Source organism: Macrobrachium nipponense, chromosome 27 (genome assembly GCF_015104395.2).
Source record: "Macrobrachium nipponense isolate FS-2020 chromosome 27, ASM1510439v2, whole genome shotgun sequence".
Classification (NCBI taxonomy): Eukaryota; Metazoa; Arthropoda; class Malacostraca; order Decapoda; family Palaemonidae; genus Macrobrachium; species Macrobrachium nipponense.
The window spans coordinates 28,602,331-28,622,451 of NC_087216.1; positions in this window are offsets into that span (position 1 = coordinate 28,602,331).

Sequence of the window (20,121 nt, forward strand, 5' to 3'; positions counted from 1 at the left end):
CATCAGATCTTGGTCGAAACTTTCTTTCCCCTTCAGAAAAGTTTTCCTTGTGTTCATAGGCCTTTGATAAATGTCTAGCGCTAACTTCATACTCTGGCCTCCATAAAGAAACATTTCCCCCTCATCCAATTCTGACAACGCCGTCCTTCGTATTCCTCTCATTACAGTTCATATGTTTTGATGGCGGGAAAATCTTTGGTTACTGCTCGGGAAATTTATAGAGATACAAATTTTATGGAAACACAAAGTGACTTCATTTTTTTTTTTTTTTTTTTTTTTTTTTTTGGGGGGGGGGGCGGGGGGGGGGGCGTCGATACGTGCCGAGCTGAAATAGATCATCAGCGAGTAAGGATGGGCAAGTAGTAAATGTTTTCAGAAACAAATTGTCTTTTAGATAAATGTCGCGTATCTTATTCGGATAACCTACAAGAAAGTATGGTTAGTCATTGCTGATTTTTTACAAGATTTAAATAAAAGGACTTGAATTCTTGCGTAATAAAGGAAAGGGATCCAAAACGAAGACTTCCCATCTAAAACCAACATCCTCGGTTTCGCTGCAATAATCTATAAAACTTTCTTTTTATATTGTACTCACATCTGCGTCATCTGCCTCGGACAGCCTCATTTCCTTCCCCAATACTTGTGAATTTTCATCACAGAACCGAAACAAAGAATGGCAGAGACAGGATTTGGTTGCAGCTCTTTAAATGCGTCAATGCTTGGCATTTCCAGAATGTTACACTTTCTGAAGATGCTCCTTTCAAGAGGACAAAAGGGAGGTCCAAGAGGAATCCATTAACTCTCCCCCTACCTCTGAAACTGTTAGGAAATATTAAAAAGTCTTTTTAGCTCAAACGGTTACAAAGTCTGTTAAGGACATCGCCGTAAAATTTGCATTTGCGACGCTCCCCCTCAGACTTTTTCGTTTTCTTTTCCTCGCTTTCTCTCTTCGAGTTACTTTCATCAGCGGGACTCTTTCTTTCATCAAAGCTTCTTCATTTCTCAAGAGAAAATCTTCCACACTCTAAACAAAGAATATTCCATACCTGTTAGGGCAGAGAGCAGAACTCAAAGCAAGCCACAATATTATTCGAGCTTTTCAATAGTTCATCCATTTATATCATCTTGATTTTTAAGCTGGAACTATCTTCGCGTCACCGTTTATGTGGTATCCTACATGATTAAATATGTATCTAATCATACCTAGGAAAAATGGGACATCTACTTCAGCACATCATTTACGGAAATTTTCTCTTCGCCCTCCGAAACTACATTGGCCCCGACACAGAGACGACCCTTAATAAGGAATGAGACGAAATGATTGTATCTTTCCTGTTTATTTCTGTCCTTCGCGTTTCCCCCCTTTTTAACCTACAACACGGACGCGATAGGAGCCATTTCTCTTTCCTTTCCACGCAACAACTTTCCCCTCAGGTTTCCTCCTCCTCCTCCTCCTCATATCTTATATTCGCTCCTTTCCCCTCATTCTTCCTTAAGTGGGAACCTGCTACGAGGATAGGGTTTGATGAGGGGGACGCTGATAGAGAGAGGAAGCGCCTCAACCTCCGTCACAAAACGAAAGAGGAAAAAGGCCCAAACCAAAGGGTGGTCGCCTCGATGCCCTCCCTACTCCCCTCGGATTCGGTTTCATTTCCTCTCTTCCAGTATTTGCAGACCTTCATCCACCGACATTGTCTTTCGAAAACTTCCTCCTCAGCCTTCCAATTCACGTTCCTCCTCCTCCTCCTCCTCCTCCTCCTCTCCGCCATCTCCCGACCCTTCTTCCTTCTCCCATGCTGTACCAACCTCACCTTTCTTCCTAAAGTCATAAGGCCTCTGCCTCTTCCACCCCATCAAAACCCCTTGTGCAAGTCTCCAAACCCCCATCTACAATCATTCCCGACCACCGAATCATCCTCCTCCTCCTCCTCCTCCTCCTCCTCCTCCTCTAAAACAATCTTCATTCTAATCAAACTTTATCATAGCATATCAGCTATCTCCTTCGATGCGCCCGACTGAATTTAATCCGTAAACATTCAATATTTCTCCCTAACTTCATCCCCGATGCTTCTTTCATCTATAGGAAGAGGGGAAAAAAGAAAACAAATGGGTCAAACACTATATATTATTACATCTCAGGACAAACATCAATTCTTCTTTTGCTGCCTTAAAGGGAGCTTCTCTATCCGAGCCCTAGGGAATAAATTACTGATACATAGAGAACGCGACATCATTCGCTTTCTTTTCCCATAGATCACTACAGGCCGGAATTCCAAGCGGAAATATAAGAACAATCAATTCAAATGACTACATAAGAACGCCGGTTTTGCTATTTGATCAAATATGTAAAAGAGAGTCGGTCTTTTCACGTCAAATGATGCGGCACCATTTAATATTCTTGAGATGGGCAGCCGGAAACAAGTGAACTCTTTGATCATATCTCTTTATAGCATTATCCAGACGGCAAATTGCATTCCTTTATTTCTTAGATGGTTTGAATACGGCTAGGAGAGTGAAAAACAAATGAAAGATAAGGAGGAATTAATTTGAATATACAAAGCTTTTATAATATTATCGCGGGAAAGACTATTAATTTATATAACTATTCATTTTACATTTACGAAAAATCCCTTCATCAAAATATTTAAATTATTTACAATTTTCCCGTACACTGCATATTAAATGAAACGCTTAAAAATAGTGAAGGAATGAGCGAAAAGTACTTGATGTCTGAGCGCGCAAGTCGTCTCCTTCTCTAGGAGGTTTAATTTGATTTGATCTATATAGATTTTTGGCATTATGCCAAGCACTGGGGCAACTAAGGCCATTCAGCGCTGAAATAGAAAATGAAAGTAAAAGGTCTGAAAGGTGTAACAGGAGGTAGGTAATCCTCGCAGTTGCACTTTGAAATAATTTTTAGGAGAGGGTGGACAGCGAGATGGAAGAAAGATTATGAAAGGAGGTACAGTAAAAGGAATGAAAGTAGTTGCAGCTATGGGCCGAAGGGAGGCTGCAAAGAACCTTAAGTAATGCCTACATTGCACCGAATGAGGTGCACTGACGGCACACTAGCCTCCTACGGGGCCTTGTCTAAGAGGCGACCTTCGAGAAGAACTTGAGACTAGTCACTGACACATTTCCTCCTTTAAATAATCCATCAAAATTAACCTCATTTGCACCAATCTTCCACAACATCAACTGCTTCGTACACCTTCAAACAGATGGTTCATCAGTCGTGCGTTGATAAATTACCTGGCCACACAAAATTACATCTTTCAAACTGACAAAAATGCTCACTTCTAAAAATGGAACTGTAATAATAATAATAATAATAATAATAATAATAATAATAATAATAATAATAATAATAGTACTTTGGAGACAAGGAGGGAAAAGCCATGAGTCCGAGTCCATGCAGAAGCTCAGAGGCTCAAGCTAATTGCTTTTAACTTCCTGTAGCCGGTTCCGCAATTCTCGCCTCATTATATATTAAGATTTTCATTATCTACTCTGAAACTTTCATTTCGCTATAAGCATTTTATAATGCGCAGCTTTTCATTATCCACAAGGGCTAGGGAAATACATGGACAAAAAAGCGTGTGGGATATTTCAAGAAATTCTTTATTTTGTTGTTTGTCTTGGAAACTTCAGCTTAACAACCTATCAGGTCATACGCTTCCCCAACTGGGAATAGAACTTAAGGTGAATACAAAGGTGAATGTAAAAATATTGCAAATTAATGTACAATCCGGAAATTTCAAAGGATTTCATAGTTTACACTGAAAAAAAATTTTCATATCAAAATATTCTACACAAGATTCCAGGTCATTTGACCAAGACAAAATAGTCTTTAGACGAAACCTATCTCCTCTGAGATCACGAGTTTCCTTCGATATCAGCTCCTCAAATAACCACACTGATGATAAGTCATGTGTCACAATTTATCCATATTGCTGTGATAGACCTAAAGTCATCTATGAATATCACAGCAAAATTTGTTCAAGTCTCAGACTACATTTTCCTTCGTATTACCTGTAGCTCTTGAATCTTCTGCATAAGATGGTGGCAGTAGGTAAAAATCCGATCAATTTCATGCCACAGCATGATTTGACCTCCCAGCAATATCCTAAATTCCAGAGTAACATGATTCCACTATGAACTGAAAGAGAAATGTGCCCGAGTAGCAAGAGAAGTAGCGACAGTGATGGTGTGTCATAAACTGATGGATTTCACCATTAATTTTGAAAGTTTCCTAGGAGTTCGCTTTATAGTTACTATAATGAAATGCTGGCACGTAGTGGCTACGTCATGAAGACACGAATATTGTCCCATGTCTAACAAATCGGAATTGATTCAGTTCTCTATTACATCAATTTCCCAGGAATCAACAGAAATTGGCGGAAAGAAGCTATGTTTATGTTACCAAGCAGTGATGACGAAGTTTCGTAAGCTAAAATCGATAGGACTTGAATAGGACTTGGGTCTTGAGTAGAAATTGGGCTAAGGGGACGTTAAGTCTTCTTACAAGATACATAGTTCATGGGAACACTGTTATTCGAGGTACTGAGGCGAAGGGAATGATTCAATCAAAGACCTGTTCAGTTCACGTGTCTTTCTTTGTAAGGCAATGGTAACAAGCATAAATACATACAAACTATATATCCTGTATATGGTACTTGCATCACGCGATTTCTTTAGTTCTATAGTTCATTACAGTTACGAGACGGATTTAGATGAACATTAGAATGAAATTTAGCTATTAAAAACTAAAATTCTTTAAAAGTTACGAATGGCTCTATATTACATCCACTCGTAAATATTATTTTAATCTGGGCATATGCATGGCAAAATTAGGGGATTTGTAATCATAGATACCGACTTAATATCAAACGCATTAGTTACAACTGAATTTTCCTTAAAACCATAAGTTTTTTCATTTGCTTATATTAGTTAATTTTCTTCTAGCTTCGTACAACGTTGTGCTGTCAAATTTCGTAACAAAACTGTTGTAACACCAATCCACTAAGCAATTTGCTGCTGTCAACTTTATAAATTGAATAAGAATAAGTTAACTATGAACATCCTACGCAGAATACTTGGCCACAAGGCAGAATAAATTTATTCATAAGATATCCCTAAGGGAATTTAAAATGCATTTACAAAAGATAAAATCCAGCTATCTTCATTTCCAAAAGCAATATCCAGGCATGAAAATGCTTCCAGAATTCAATATGCATCATGTTTGGAGAAAAATCCCATTCCTTTTTTATTTGAGTGAAAGAAAGAGAGCCTATATTTTTTATTTAAAGAATAAGAGTTTTAGAATGTACAATACTGTTGGTATCATTGAAACAGGTTTTTAAATGTTTCAACGACATACCTTTTGTAATGTAAGAGATCAGAACCACAACTCCTTATTCAGAAATAATGTGCACTTATACAAAAGATATATGAACAAAATGCGAACATGCATATATACACACTTGATAAAAGGGAGTGTACGTGTCCATTATACATCAATGTATTTCGACGAATATCTGTGCTAGAACAAATTATTTCTGTAAAAGGAAGATGATGTGATTCTGATCTCTCTCGCACGTACACAGTATTTGGTTCTCAAAGCGTTTTCATGACATGACATTGCATTTTAGAAATGATTATTTCATTCCATTGCATTTTTAATGTCTGTACGAAAAAAATTGACTGTCGTATGGCCAATCATTCACGTGCGATGTTTCTACAAGTTAATTAATTGGCGCTGCTTTTTGTTGAACTTTCATTAACAGTTCCTTAATTTCTCTCTCTCTCTCTCTCTCTCTCTCTCTCTCTCTCTCTCTCTCTCTCTCTCTCTCTCAGATCTAAGGAATAATAAACGTATATACCTCATTCACAAAATTTTGCTAATCTAAAATTTAAACGTTTCTTATAGCTAATATATGCCCCGTTCAGTGTTTTTTTTTTTTTACCGGAATACGTCGACGGACGAAAATAAACTACAATGATAATTCTTTTCAAGCAAACGAAAGAAATCTACTGGCAAAAGATGGTCCAACATCAAAAGCATTTCAATCTGGTTCTTTTATCAAAAGTAAACTTTCAAATATATCTGCCACAAACCTTCCTTATTAGATGGGAAAAACTTCAGCCTTTTATGGGATAAATACGACTGTGGAATCAATGCTTGTGTTCTTCTTGCTTTTACACCTTACGTATAATCTTGTTTTTTATCAGTGTATTCCCCGAGTCCTAAACTTGAAAGGAACCATTTATAATAATAAACAATAAGTCCTAAACTTGAGAGGAGCCCTTTACTATAAAATCTTAAAATCTTTAAAATCCAAAGGACATGTAAGACTTGTTATACCATTTTCAAAAAAATACCACACGACGGCGAAAGTTCGTTAGTAGCGCTCTAGTGTCATCTTCATTCAAATTCTAGTATTGTCGTGACATGCCACTCAGCTGTCACGGATTCGCGCCTCCCCCAGGGCCATAACAAATCACTGGTTCTGTATAACGTTCTGTTACTGATGCAGTGTGGGGTCTGCGGTGGGAGGTTGAAACCAACATTCGTTGAAGGCTTGAATTTCAAGTTAATGTTTTCTGTGTGCTTCTTCCATGTGAATACGTTTCATCTACTGAAATAATAATAATGATAATAATAATAATAAATAAACGATGATAAGTGCTTGAATAAAGTGTATAGAGTTGAATGATATAATAAGCATTACCACTCTGACGCACGATACTACTGGCAGAATATATGATCGTCTCATTAACCCATATCTAATTTAGATATATTACCTGGCGTTATGACTGATGTGTCATCGATAGACTGGCTCCCGTGTGACGCTGGGTTCAAGACCACACATTGTCTACAGTCTGCCGGAATCTATTTTGTGCCCCAAATCATTCTCATTGAACGCGGCCACTCTACAATAACACCCATATGATAGGAGGGACCAGTTATTGACGAAAGTGTGAGATGTAGTTCCGTTGTTAGTATTTTTCCCTTGGCGAGTCACTGCAAATTACAGACCCGGGTTAGAGATTTAATGATATACGCTGGAAGGCGCAAATTTAAGGTGTTTATTCCTTTAATGAAAAAAAAGGAAAAAAAAAGAAGCAGGATATTATCATCGTCATCTTTGGGGAGGAGAGATCTATAGTTATCTTCAGGAAACAGGTACTTCAGAATAGAATTATCTGTCAATCTATTTATATATCTATATATCCTCTTCCTTCACAACACCTCACTCCTCCGCTATGCTTTCCTCACTATTCTCCTCACTTGTCCCCGCCCCCTCACAATTCGTTCTAATTGCATCCCCTTTCTATGAATAATCTCAACACCCTACTCTCTGCTCCTCACTACAATCAGCAGGGGGGGATGGGTGTGGGGGGCGGGGAGAGGGAGGAGAGGGAGGGGGAGGGAGGGCAAGCCGCCTTGACGCTGGACGATCAACGAATGCATTGTTCTGCAAACACATGTCAAGCAATGCTTGTCCCCCTCAGCTTCATTTTCATTTCTATTACACTCGCCATTGACTTGGAGACTCGCCTCCGTCATCCGTCAAAATCATTGTGAAAATAACTCCCACTGCAGAGTTAGTATTAAAACACCAGGAAATATTTAGTTAGTTAGTATTAAGACACCAGGAAATATTTGAAGTTGGTATTAAGACACCAGGATATATTTGAAGTTAGTATTAAGAAACCAGGATATATTTGAAGTTAGTATTAAAACACCAGGAAATATTTGAAGTTAGTATTAAGACACCAGGATATATTTGAAGTTAGTATTAAGACAACAGGAAATATTTGAAGTAAGTATTAAGACACCAGGAAATATTTGAAGTTAGTATTAAAACACCAGGAAATATTTAAAGTTAGTATTAAAACACCAGGAAATATTTGAAGTTAGTATTAAAACACCAGAAAATATTTGAAGTTAGTATTAATACACAGGAAAATATTTGGAGTTGGTATTAGGACACCAAGAAATCTTTGGAGTTAGTATTGATAAGCCAGAAAATATTTGAAGTTAGTATAAAGACACCAGGAAATATTTGAAGTTAGTATTAAAACACCATGAAATATTTTAAGCTAGTTTTAAAATACTAGGCGGGTATCCTGCCAGGCTGGGGAAGCGGGCCTGAAGAGGACCAAGGCCAAAAGCCCTGAGGCTCGCCAGTCTCTTGAGGGCAGCCTTGCAGGCAAGGGTCCAACCCAGAGGATGCTTCCCCAGAGGAAGGCAGGTATCCTGCCAGGCTGAGGAAGCGGGCCTGGAGAGGGTATCTTGCCAGGCTGGGGAAGCGGGCCTGGAGAGGACCCAAAAGACTTCAAGGACCAGAGGCAGAGAGGACCCAAAAGACTTCAAGGACCAGGCCAAAAGCCCCTGAGGCTCGCCAGTCTCTTGAGGGCAGCCTTGAAGGCAAGGGTCCAACCCAGAGGCTGCTTCCCTGGAGGAAGGTAGGTATCCTGCCAGGCTGGGGAAGTGGGCCTGGAAAGGACCCAAAAGACTTCAAGGACCAGAGGCGGAGAGGACCCAAAAGACTTCAAGAACCAGGGCCAAAAGCCCCCGAGGCTTACCAGTCTCTTGAGGGCAGCCTTGAAGGCAAGGATCCAACCCAGAGGCTGCTGCCCAGAGGAAGGTAGGTATCTTGCCAGGCTGGGGAAGCGGGCCTGGAGAGGACCTGAAAGACTTCAAGGACAAGGGCCAAAAGCTCCCGACGGTCGCCAGTCTCTTGAGGGCAGCCTTGAAGGGAAGGGTCCAACCAAGAGGCTGCTTCTCCAGAGGAAGGTGGGTATCCTGCCAGGCTTGGGAAGTGGGCTTGGAGAGGACCTGAAAGATTTCAAGGATGAGTTCCAAAAGCCCCAGAGGCTAGCCAGTCTCTTGAGGGCAGCCTTGAAGGGAAGGGTCCATCCCAAAGGCTGCTTCCCGGAGGAAGGCAGGTATCCTGCCAGGCTGGGGAAGCTAGCCTTGATAGGACTCGAAAGACTTCACGGATGAGGGTCAAAAGCCCCCAAGACTTGCATGTCTATTAAGGGCAGCCTTGAAGGAAAGATTCCAACCCAGAGGTTGCTTCCCAGGAGGAATGCAGGTATCATGCCAGGCTGGGGAAGCGGGCCTGGAAAGGGCCCGGAAAAATTAAAGGATGAGGGCCAAATGCCCCTAAGGCTCGCTAGTCTCTTGAGGGCAGCATTGAAGGGAAGGGTCCGACTTAGAGGCTGCTTCTTATGAGGAATGCAGGTATCCAGCCAGACTCGGGAATTAGGCCTGGAGAGGACCCGAAAGATTTCAAGGATGAGGCCCAAAAGCCCCCAAGGCTCGCCAGTCTCCTGATGGTATCCTTGAAGGGAAGAGTCCAACCCAGAGGCTGCTTCCTCGGAGGAACCTGATACTAATTATTATTGTCGTTGCTGTTATTGCTATTAATAATAATAATAACAGTAATAGTAATATATTATTATTATTATCATCTCATCTTATTAATGCTAGAGTATCTCTAAATGAAATATTGGTTGTGAAATATTGAAGGAAACATATATGTACCCGTTAAACAAACGACTATCCAACGCCGATCATATCCTTCACACACATGAACTGTTTCTAAATATTTCACTCTCAACCGGTCATCGGAAAATTCAGGGGAAAAAGAAAAACTGAATTCATCTTTGACAACGCGAAAGCAAATATCAAATATCTGACGAGACCAATGCCCCAAGGAGAAAGCTGCCTCCACAAATGAAAAGACAAAACGGGCTCGAATTTATTCAAACGAAGAGTCACACAAGCGGAGCGAAGCGCGAGAGTGTGACAGACAGTCCGCCATGATAACTATTCCGCCATAAAAACCCAACAAAGACAAACGCGGCGCACAAAAAAAACAAAACAAAAAAACGTTGTTTGCTAAATGACACGAATGATCAAGAATAAAAACACAGAGGCAAAAGAAACGTCACGGGGGGGAAAATGGGGAAAACAAACGTTACAGCTGAGAGAGAAAAAAAGATTTTCCAGCCGAGCATTTCATTACATTTGATCAATGATGCACGGAAATTCAGGATGGCAATATTTCCACCACCACCACCAACTTCAACTTCCCTCTCTCTCTCTCTCTCTCTCTCTCTCTCTCTCTCTCTCTCTCTCTCTCACCGATGCAACATCAGCAACTTTGCCCTATTGGAAACGGCAGAGAGGGGAGGGCGTGGCGCCAAAGGGACATGTGTCAAGAAGACATTACCCCCTAATAACCCCCCTTCAGCAGGCATTCTTCTCCCCCTTGGGAAGCACGAGGGGTGGGGGGTTGGTGGGGGGGGGGGGGGTTTGGTTGGAGACGCTTGCTGGACATGGTTGGCCGTTGTCGTCCATCCCCCACGGGGGATCGCATAACATTCTCTTGAATATTATTCTCCTTCCATTTACAGCTCTATATTTTCATAACTATAAAAGTTCAATGTCCGCACAATTCATTTCTTGTTTTCTGATGCATTGACGAATAAAAATGACTGAAGAAACTATTTTTCCTTCAGCATCTTCGTAACTCGATTGGCTAGCGTATGCAAGTACTGCCCACTCTCGTTCCCCTTTAGTTATAATTTGATTTGTCTTTTGCTCTCTGTTTGACTGAGAGTCTCAGGTCGAAGTTCACCCTTCGCGTTTTCCTTCCGATTCGGAGTTTTACGACTAATACCTCCAACTTTGCGATAATTTCAATACATACTGAGAGAGAGAGAGAGACCGGTGAACTAAAAAAACCTGTAGTTTTATTTTTCTGTCTTAATAAAAAATAAATAATACTTTACGAATAGTTTTTTTTTTTATTAAAAAGGACTACCAAAACACCTACTCAAGCAAATATATGAACACCAACAATACGGTGTATCCATCTATACAAAAAAAAAAGAAAAAAAAAACGCGTGATATCTATTACTTTAACACAACACTTTAAATTTCCTGTATCTCCACTTATCTTCAAGTGTACAGCTTTGAAGGAAAAAGCGAAAATGACTGCCAAATTGCTCCATTTATTTAATATTAACAGCAGTTTCAGCCATTAACATATGGCTTTCTTGAGGGCTATGTTAGTTTGATAATGGGGCTACTCTCCAGTATATAGTGACTACATTAAAAAAATGAAGATTAAAACAAGAGCCAGAAATAACGAAATTAATAATAAAAAAATTCACAGACCAGGATAATTATCCTTCAAGATTCATAATACTGGATTCTCCGGCTATAGGTGTGCAACCAGCCTGAAATGCCTAAAGGCGCCTGGACATTCAGATATTGCTGCAATGTGATGCTCACTGTTACAGCAACTATAAGATGCACATAGCCATCCTCCTGGTGAACTGCTTCAGTGTCTCTGACAAGGTTATTTAGAATATAGCTGTCCGATTTGCACATTCACAAAATGCCGTTTCAACAGGTCTGAATTCTTGCCTTTAGGGTATCATTAATTGCGTAAACACCTCTGAAACATCTGACTAAACACACTGGATCCCCCAGAAGCACTGGTGTTCCTCATCACAAGGGCAGCTACCTGGTTAGGGTGGCTGAAGACCGAGCAATTCTTTCTCAAAAGGTGCCTTCGGTGTTAATACACTGATGACGATCATCCGAAGGTCATCTGTCTACTGTTTGTAGGCCGCTCCATAGGAGTGAAATTTGACTGCTGAGTGATACCTCCAAAACTTTAATATCATTCATTCTATTGACCTTTATAATGAAGTGTAGCTACTCATGAGGGAAAACTACTATAGCTCAGAAAAAAGCCATAATTCAATGACTGAAACAGCCCTGGGTATTAACTATCAGGAGCAACGTAACAATAATTTTCGTATTTTACTTCAAAGTTCTACCCTGGCTAATATGACGAGATTTAGGAAACTGGAAAAGTGTTGTCATAAAGCAGTGGATACCAAGTATTTATTGGAAGTCAATGAACATTGTCTGAGAGAAAGACTGCCCAAAAGGTAAACAGACTTGGATCCAAAATATTATTCACACATTTCCATTAGCTTTTGTGAGTGAATAATTGCTTGAAATACTCACCCATTTCCTTTTACTATTGATGAGTCAGGCTCAATGCATGCCTACATAAATATCCACATCTATACATACATGCAATCTTTGCCTTAACGAAGGGTTCTACCATTCCAATATAAATGACAGATCGCACATTCCCTCAGGCATATACACTCTCCCCCCCACCCGCCCCCGCCAACCCCAGGGTTGCCGAGTGGGAGTCTAAGGGGCATAAAAATTCATGATGATCTCCATCTTTCATTACATGCCTGAAGCAAACTCTCGCTTCGTAGCTGAAGATTTAATCAATAGGGCAGCTCGCCACCTCCCATTTTATCTCCTCCATACTTGGGTCTTTTGTTTTCAACTTCCTATCTTTCTCGGTTCTTTTACTCCTTCCTCAAGAATTTTCTTTTTTCTTTTTTTACTTACGATCTTTTCACGATCCACCTTTTTCCTTAACGCTGAATGCTGAAAATTCTATCGTTTTCAATCCTCGTTCCCTGCATGAGTAAATCCCTTCTTGAAGCACATTCTTACGCCATTTCAATCTTCATTTCTTCTAACACTATTGTTGTTTTATCATTCTTCATTTCCCTACTGATACTTCAAAATTTCTGTCGCCTCCTGAAGTGCAGCAAATACTTCGACGGTATCTGTCACTTGACGATACGTATCAGATGTCTTGTAGGCCTAAGTCTTCTTTCATTAAGAAAAGAATGAAAAGCTCCTCTCTCTGTCTACCATTCTCGATCTAAACAGTTCATATGCCAAAATACGATGACGTAGCAACTGATTTAACCAACCATTTGACAGTTTTCACATTTACTTTTTTCCTGATAAAAACAAAATTAATGTGAAGAGGCAATATCCCCAAAATCACCCCCTTAGGCTTCATATAATAATAATAATAATAATAATAATAATAATAATAATAATAATAATAATAATAATAAAGTTTAAAATACTTGCATACGATCAACTCGTTAACATTCCTCAAGATAAAAACACTGTGCCATTAATGATTGATTGTAAGTTATCTCTTGCCGTTAGGAGAAAGTGAAACTCCAATGGAGGGCATATAAATATATATATATATATATATATATATATATATATATATATATATATATATATATATGTATATATATATATATATATATATATATATATATATATGAGAGAGAGAGAGAGAGAGAGAGAGAGAGAGAGAGAGAGAGAGAGAGATTCACCGTTAAACACAACGGTTCCAAACTAAAATAATTACTCTCTAGCAAAGCATTCATTAAATAACTATATTAGAAAAAAGTCATACACACACACACATATATATATATATACATATATATATATATATATATATATATATATATATAAATATACACGTATATATATAAAACAGGTCTGGTCTTGGCCACTAAGGAGCAAAGTGCTCCGCTACAATAAGAGTCAAACTGCTGAATCCCATTAACAGAACAACAAAAGTAATAGTCCGAAAGAGCAATAACAGTCAAGATCCCTGTAATGAGAACAGCGGCAAGAACAGCAATAGTCACAGAGAGCATCTCGACCCGCAAATGAAGAACACAACAGTCCCTCCCTCCCTTGCATTATTATTATTTTATTAGTATTTATTATTATTATTGATTTTATTATTTATTAATTATTATTATTATTATTATTATTGATTTCATTTAGTAACAAAACATAAATGAAGGAAATATGTTTTACTATGCAAAGGTCGCAACAATTAGCAATAAACTATCTATCATTGGAAATGGTGTATATATGGTGTGGAAAACTAAAATTTGCTTTAACTGAAATATCCGCTGATTTTCTCAAAGTGGCGACTTTAGCCTTTTGTTTTTGCTGTCTGGCTTCTCTGAACATATCATGCCTAATTTCGACTATTCAGCAAGTAGTATAGCATGAAAACTAACTTTACACAAACCAGTCAAAATAAATGTTGAATAAACATAAACCCAAAACGCATATTCCCGATTTGTAACCAAATACCACAGCTTCCCAGAATAAGCAGGAGGCCATATCTTAAAACTAAACATAGAATCTTCTTGAAAATAATCTCATTATGTTTCCCACACCCAAATTAATAGTGACCCTTAAACTACCCTAACCCAACCTAACCTAACCTAGGGGCACGGGAAAAAAAACCGGGGCTGGTGAAATACCAGTACAAGGGAATTTGCAACCGGGAACAGGCAGAGCTCAGTGTATCGTGACGTAATTCACAAAACAGATCCGGATACACAATGCATTTTATATTATTTTCACTATAATCATTGAAAATGAAAAATCCGTCACATGACAAGAAAACCATAAAGCGATTGACGACCACATATTCAGTTCATTCCAACTTGGTACGAAACAACGCAGAGAATCCAAAAGATCGGAATGTTTATGATCGTCATCACCAATAACAAAATTATAATAAAAGTTAATGATGAATCTTTTTTCACCATAAAATACGCTGGCCTCCCTTTAACTGGAGGAAAGGAAAAATCCTAGAGGGGGAAAAAATCCTGGACCCATAATTCATTAAAAAAGTGAATTAGTTTCTGGCTATTCAAATCGCTGGTTCACAATTTACTTTGCTGACCTAATCATTCAGGTCCTCAATTCGTTTCCGCAATCCGATAATAACGGGAGTCTGGCCTGAGCCACTGATGCCGATTATTCGGAGGAAGTTATATAATAATTGCCCATAAATCACCCCACAGCAAGATTGAATGAAAACCACAGCGGCGGCGGCAGGGCAGGGAGAGGAGGGCCGCCCACCTGTGTCCGTAGTCTAAAGCGGGTTTGGCTCTCTCTTCGTTGAAGCAAATAACCAGAATATTAATAATAATTCCCATCCACATTCAAATATGAGATTAATGCGTAACTCGAAAACACACACGAAAAGTTTGCATTTCGAACCCGTGATGCCGCAAACACCGCCGGCTCAATTTTCCAAAGTTGGATAATGACCTCGTTCCAGCATGAAGAGGTTAAAAGGTCATCCGCATTTTCGCCCATTCGCATTTATTCTAACGACGCTGCCTCGTGTCTCTGTGTTCGGCTGATAAAAGCTCAAATGGAAGGCGGCACTTGAGAGAATCAAGGGACGACAAAGAGGAACAGATGGATGTGACTGCAATTTTTTCTACAACAGATCACACATTTCAGAACAAGTTTTAAGCAAATACAGCAACTGTACGTCACAGCTTCATACAGGAATCAAGTATGTGTCAGTACATACATACATGCATATATATACATACATAAGTATAATAGACACGTACGAACACATACATACTACATATCAATCAATCTATCTACCTATACATATATATATGTGTGTGTGTGTGTGTGTGTTGTGTGTGTGTGTGTGTGTATGTGTGTGTGTGTGTGTGTGGTTGAACAGACAACTAAACAATCACATCTTTTGCATCAACTGATATTATAATGATTGCATCATGATGAATGTAAGAGCACTGGCAATTAGTATTACGAGTAATATTTCATTACAAACGGCATCATGATTATTTTTCAGTACGAAACAAATACTCTTTCGTAATGATTTAGAACAACACGGATCTTCAACACACCATTTACTTAAACTTCAAAAACTTCATACAGATTCTAAAAGACAAGAAGTTTTAATGAATGCATTTACATGACATATGGGGACCAAACATACGAGAAATGTCGTGTTACAAAGAATTCACAAACAGACAGGCAGACAGACAGAAGGCGCATTTCTACGAAACGGAATCAGGACCAGAAGAAGTTAAGTATATCTTAGTTTTACCAGACCACAGAGCCGATTAACAGCTCTCCTAGGGCTGGACCGAAGGATTAGATATTTTTACGTGGCTAGGAACCAATTAATCACCTAGCAACGGGACCTACAGCTTATTGTGGGATCCGAACCACACTATATCGAGAAATGAATTTCTATCACCAGAAATAAATTCCTCTGATTCCGCGTTGGCCGAGCCAAGAATCGAACTTTGGACCACCGGACTGGTAGCTGAGCGCGAAAACCACTCGTCCAATGAGGAACTGGGACGAGAAGAATGGAGTCATTTTATGCAAGAGGTCGAGTTCTCCATCGGAAGCTAAATTGAAACTGATGCACACACGACCTTCACAAAGATTGGAAGCCGAGAAAGCGAAAATATTCGGAATTTGAATTTACAACAAGCTGCCTTCAACTGCACATAAACTCTAGCTAATGAAACCTATTCAAAGGAACAAAACACTAAACACACATTGTTACTTGAAAAGAGATACAATGTAACATCCTTAAAAATTATATGCCATAACTTATTCTGCCTCGCTATCAATAACATTTTATCTGCTCTCTCATTTTTTTTTCAGCTCTTGTTTACTTTCCATCAAAAACAACAGCAGAATAAGCCACTGTACTGAAAACAACACGTGGACCAAGCTACGCGAGCACCTTTCATCCAAACAAACAAAAAATGTATATAAATAACAAACGCTTAAGCTACAGAGACCTCTAATAGGCTCGAAATGGTTCCGCAAGTAGCGAAAGTAACCCCTACTACTTGTCACTTAATATATATATCTGTTCTGGGGGAGGAGATACGACCGCTGCCACTATCAACAACAGAAACAGTTTCCCTCACTCACCAAACTTCCCCCCAACCCCCCACCTCCCTTCATCTCCCCAGCAGGAAGGTTCTTGGCAGGTGGTCTGGTGGTGGTGGTGGTGTTGCCCCTCCCAACGCTGCAGCTTCGTCCAGTCTTGCCATTTGTGCTGCTGCAATTGGATTCTATTATCTTTTCATATTTTTTAAATAATGTTTTACTTTCATCTTTTTCACTGGTCTGCTGGTATAGTGATAAGTGCCGTGGCATACCACTCAGATGTCGCGGGTTCGCGTCTCCCCCCAGGACGATGAAAGACCACTGGCTATGAATCATGATCAGATACTGCTGCAGCGTGGGGTCTGCGGTGGGAGGTTGAAACCAACATTCTTTAGGAGCTTGAATTTCAAATCAATAGCCCCTTTGGTGTGCTTGTTCCATGTGAATAGGTTTCATGTACTGAAATAATAAATAATAATAATAATAATAATAACCCCACACTATAAATACCGCCCAGTCGAATTGGAGGACTGTGATAGATAATAATAATAATAAGCCCACACTATAAACACCACCCAGTCGAATTGGAGGATAATAATAATAAATATAATAATAATATAATAATAAATAATAATAATAATCATAATAATAATAATAATAATAATAATAATAATAATATTCATTCAGGTTCACTACCAGTGAGGTCTTTCCAATTTAGTATGAAACATATAACTAACCCTCGCCTCTCTCTCTCTCTCTCTCTCTCAAGTTAAGAGAAGCGAAATTCCAAAACCCGGAGAGTACAGCAAGAGCAATGTTTTCCGATACTAAAGTATTTCTCAAGCCTCTTTTATGCTGCACTTATGATAAAAGGCTTAGAGCCGTCGAGTTAGCAAGAGCCTCCAAGATTCAACACATGCAGATAAGGGGAAAATTATGTCCAGGAAACTGTCTTCCTGAGTATAAGAAAAACATTCCATTTGCACATTGGAATGCACAGTGTACAGAGAGAGATATGAATATTTTTTTTACTCATACATTACCATAGTCTAGACACACGAGCGAGGAGAGAGAGAGAGAGAGAGAGAGAGAGAGAGAGAGAGAGAGAGAGAGAGAGAGAGAGAGAGAGAGAGAGAGAGAGAGAGAGAGAGGCACACACGACATGTACAATTCCCATCATGAGATAAAATTTCAGCTTTTCAAAATTGCGATTAAATGGAATTCCGGTAGCTAGGTGAAAAAAACAATAATAAATGAAAACAAAAGTATGGAAATCCTTTAAGCCAACAACGGTGGCATGAAAAATAAACGAAATAAAAACAGAAAATTATTCAGAATTCTTTTAACTGTAATGTGAAAGAGGAATTTTATGATACGAATGACAAAAATGCTAAAAATAAAAAGGCACGAATCTTGAAAGAAAAATCAGCACACCACCGAGAATGTAAAACCTAATAAAACAGAACCACGAGCCAAAAAAAAAAAAAAAATGAAAATAATAAAAGAAGTTAATATATGAAAAATTTATATGCGAAAACAATGGCCACGAAATGATTAAAGAAACCAGCCCAAAACACGGGCACGAATGAAAGTTGAAAAATCGACGCAGACAAAAACAGAGACGAAGGAAAATCCCCGAGACCCGAATTGAGATTCAACTTGCGAATTCCAAATATCGGAAAACAAAGGCAGAAGGAATTATGGATTTCTAACCCAACGCAAAACACAATACCGCGCCTTTGTAAACACCGTCACTTCTCCTCGTAAATAAACGTCCCTTTTTCAATTCCTTTATATCATCTTCAAGCAGTAAAATCTTCCCGCTTTAAGGTTTTGCCTCCAAATTAAGAAATTATATTGGCGAAAGATGCGCCACTAGATGCGGTGGTTATTGTCACCGAGAATTTTTACCATTAAATGATGTGGTTAACATTTCAGTTTTCTGTACAAGAAAACTATTGTGCCGGCTTTGTCTGTCCGTCCCCACTTTTTCTGTCTGCCCTCAGACTTAAGAAAAAAATACTAAGGCTAGAGGGCTGCAAGTTGGTATGTTGATCATTCACCCTCCAATTATCAAACATACTATAAATTGTAACCCTCTAACCTCAGTAGTTTTTTTTTATTCTATTTGAGTTTGAAGTTAGCCATAATCGTGCGTCTGTCAACGATATAGTCCAGGCCACCATGGCTCATACAGCATTATACCGAGAAAGACAGATCTATTTTCGGTGGCACTGATTGTACGAAGTACAGGAAACTCGATTGCACCGAAGAAACTTCGGCGCATTTTTTACTCGTTTCTATTGTGACAGAACATGTGTTTATCAATCATTTATTTCGTTTATAAATACGCGCAATATACGCCTTCTTTGAAAGTGTATGAAGCGGCTGATGCTGTGGAAGTTTTACTGTACATGAGGCTCATCCACGATTCAGCTGTTAAAAGTATGAATACGACAGTGACCACTGTGTTGTGTTGCCTCTGCTGCCACCTCGTGCTAGGTGTAATAAAAAAAGAATAAAAAAAACTCATCTCAAACATAATTCTGTCTACCAAAACACATAATATACACAGCTGCTTTACAAACAGTAACTGAGGAGCGCAAATAGCTTACAAAAAGACGCTGAATTACGACGAAACAAGGAGCAATTCAATTAACGAATAAAAATAGAAGAAATGGAGAAAACGAGTAGAGAGAGAGAGAGGAGAGAGAGAGAGAGAGAGAGAGAGAGAGAGTCCAGCGTAATGTGAAAAGGTTTAGGAGAATAGCAAACATAGGGGAGCAAGATAATTATAAGAAAGTAGGAAATGGAATTAGGATTAGAGCAAAGAGAAGGAAGGGCGGGGGTGAGGGAGATAGAGGGAAGGAAGGAGTTACCAGGTATTTTAAAAAGATGTTGGCAGAGAGAAGGGAGGAGGAGGAGGAGGAGGAGGAGGAGGAGGACGAAGAGAAGAAGAGGGCAATATAGCCTACGTAACTGATCGGAAATTGGTCCCAGGGCCACTAAATGAAAAGAAAAGCAAAGCAGCACGGAAGAGACCATGAAATTAAAAGTAAAATGAAGCGAAATAAAAGAGAGGATAAAGAAGAGGATGGTAAAGGGGAGAGTGATTATTGTAAAATAACAAGAAATGGGCTAAAAAAAAATAAATTAAAGGGGGACAGGAGAACAAAAGAGAACAGAGAAACGAAGGAGGAAAAAAAAAATGTTCGAAAGAGAATGCAAACAGCAAGAGAGCCACACCACGGCCAGAAATGTTATGGTCTTGTAGCCATCTCTCTTTCCCCATCTCTCGCTCTTGCACCTAAAAGACTGGCCCAGTCATCCCTGCCAATAGGCCTACACAGCGTCCATTTGACAGCGCGATGGCCCTCTACGAAAAGCGACCGCTCTCTCTCTCTCTCTCTTCTCTCTCTCTCTCTCTCTCTCTTTTTATTTCGCTCTCTTTTTATTTCGCTCTCTAAGTG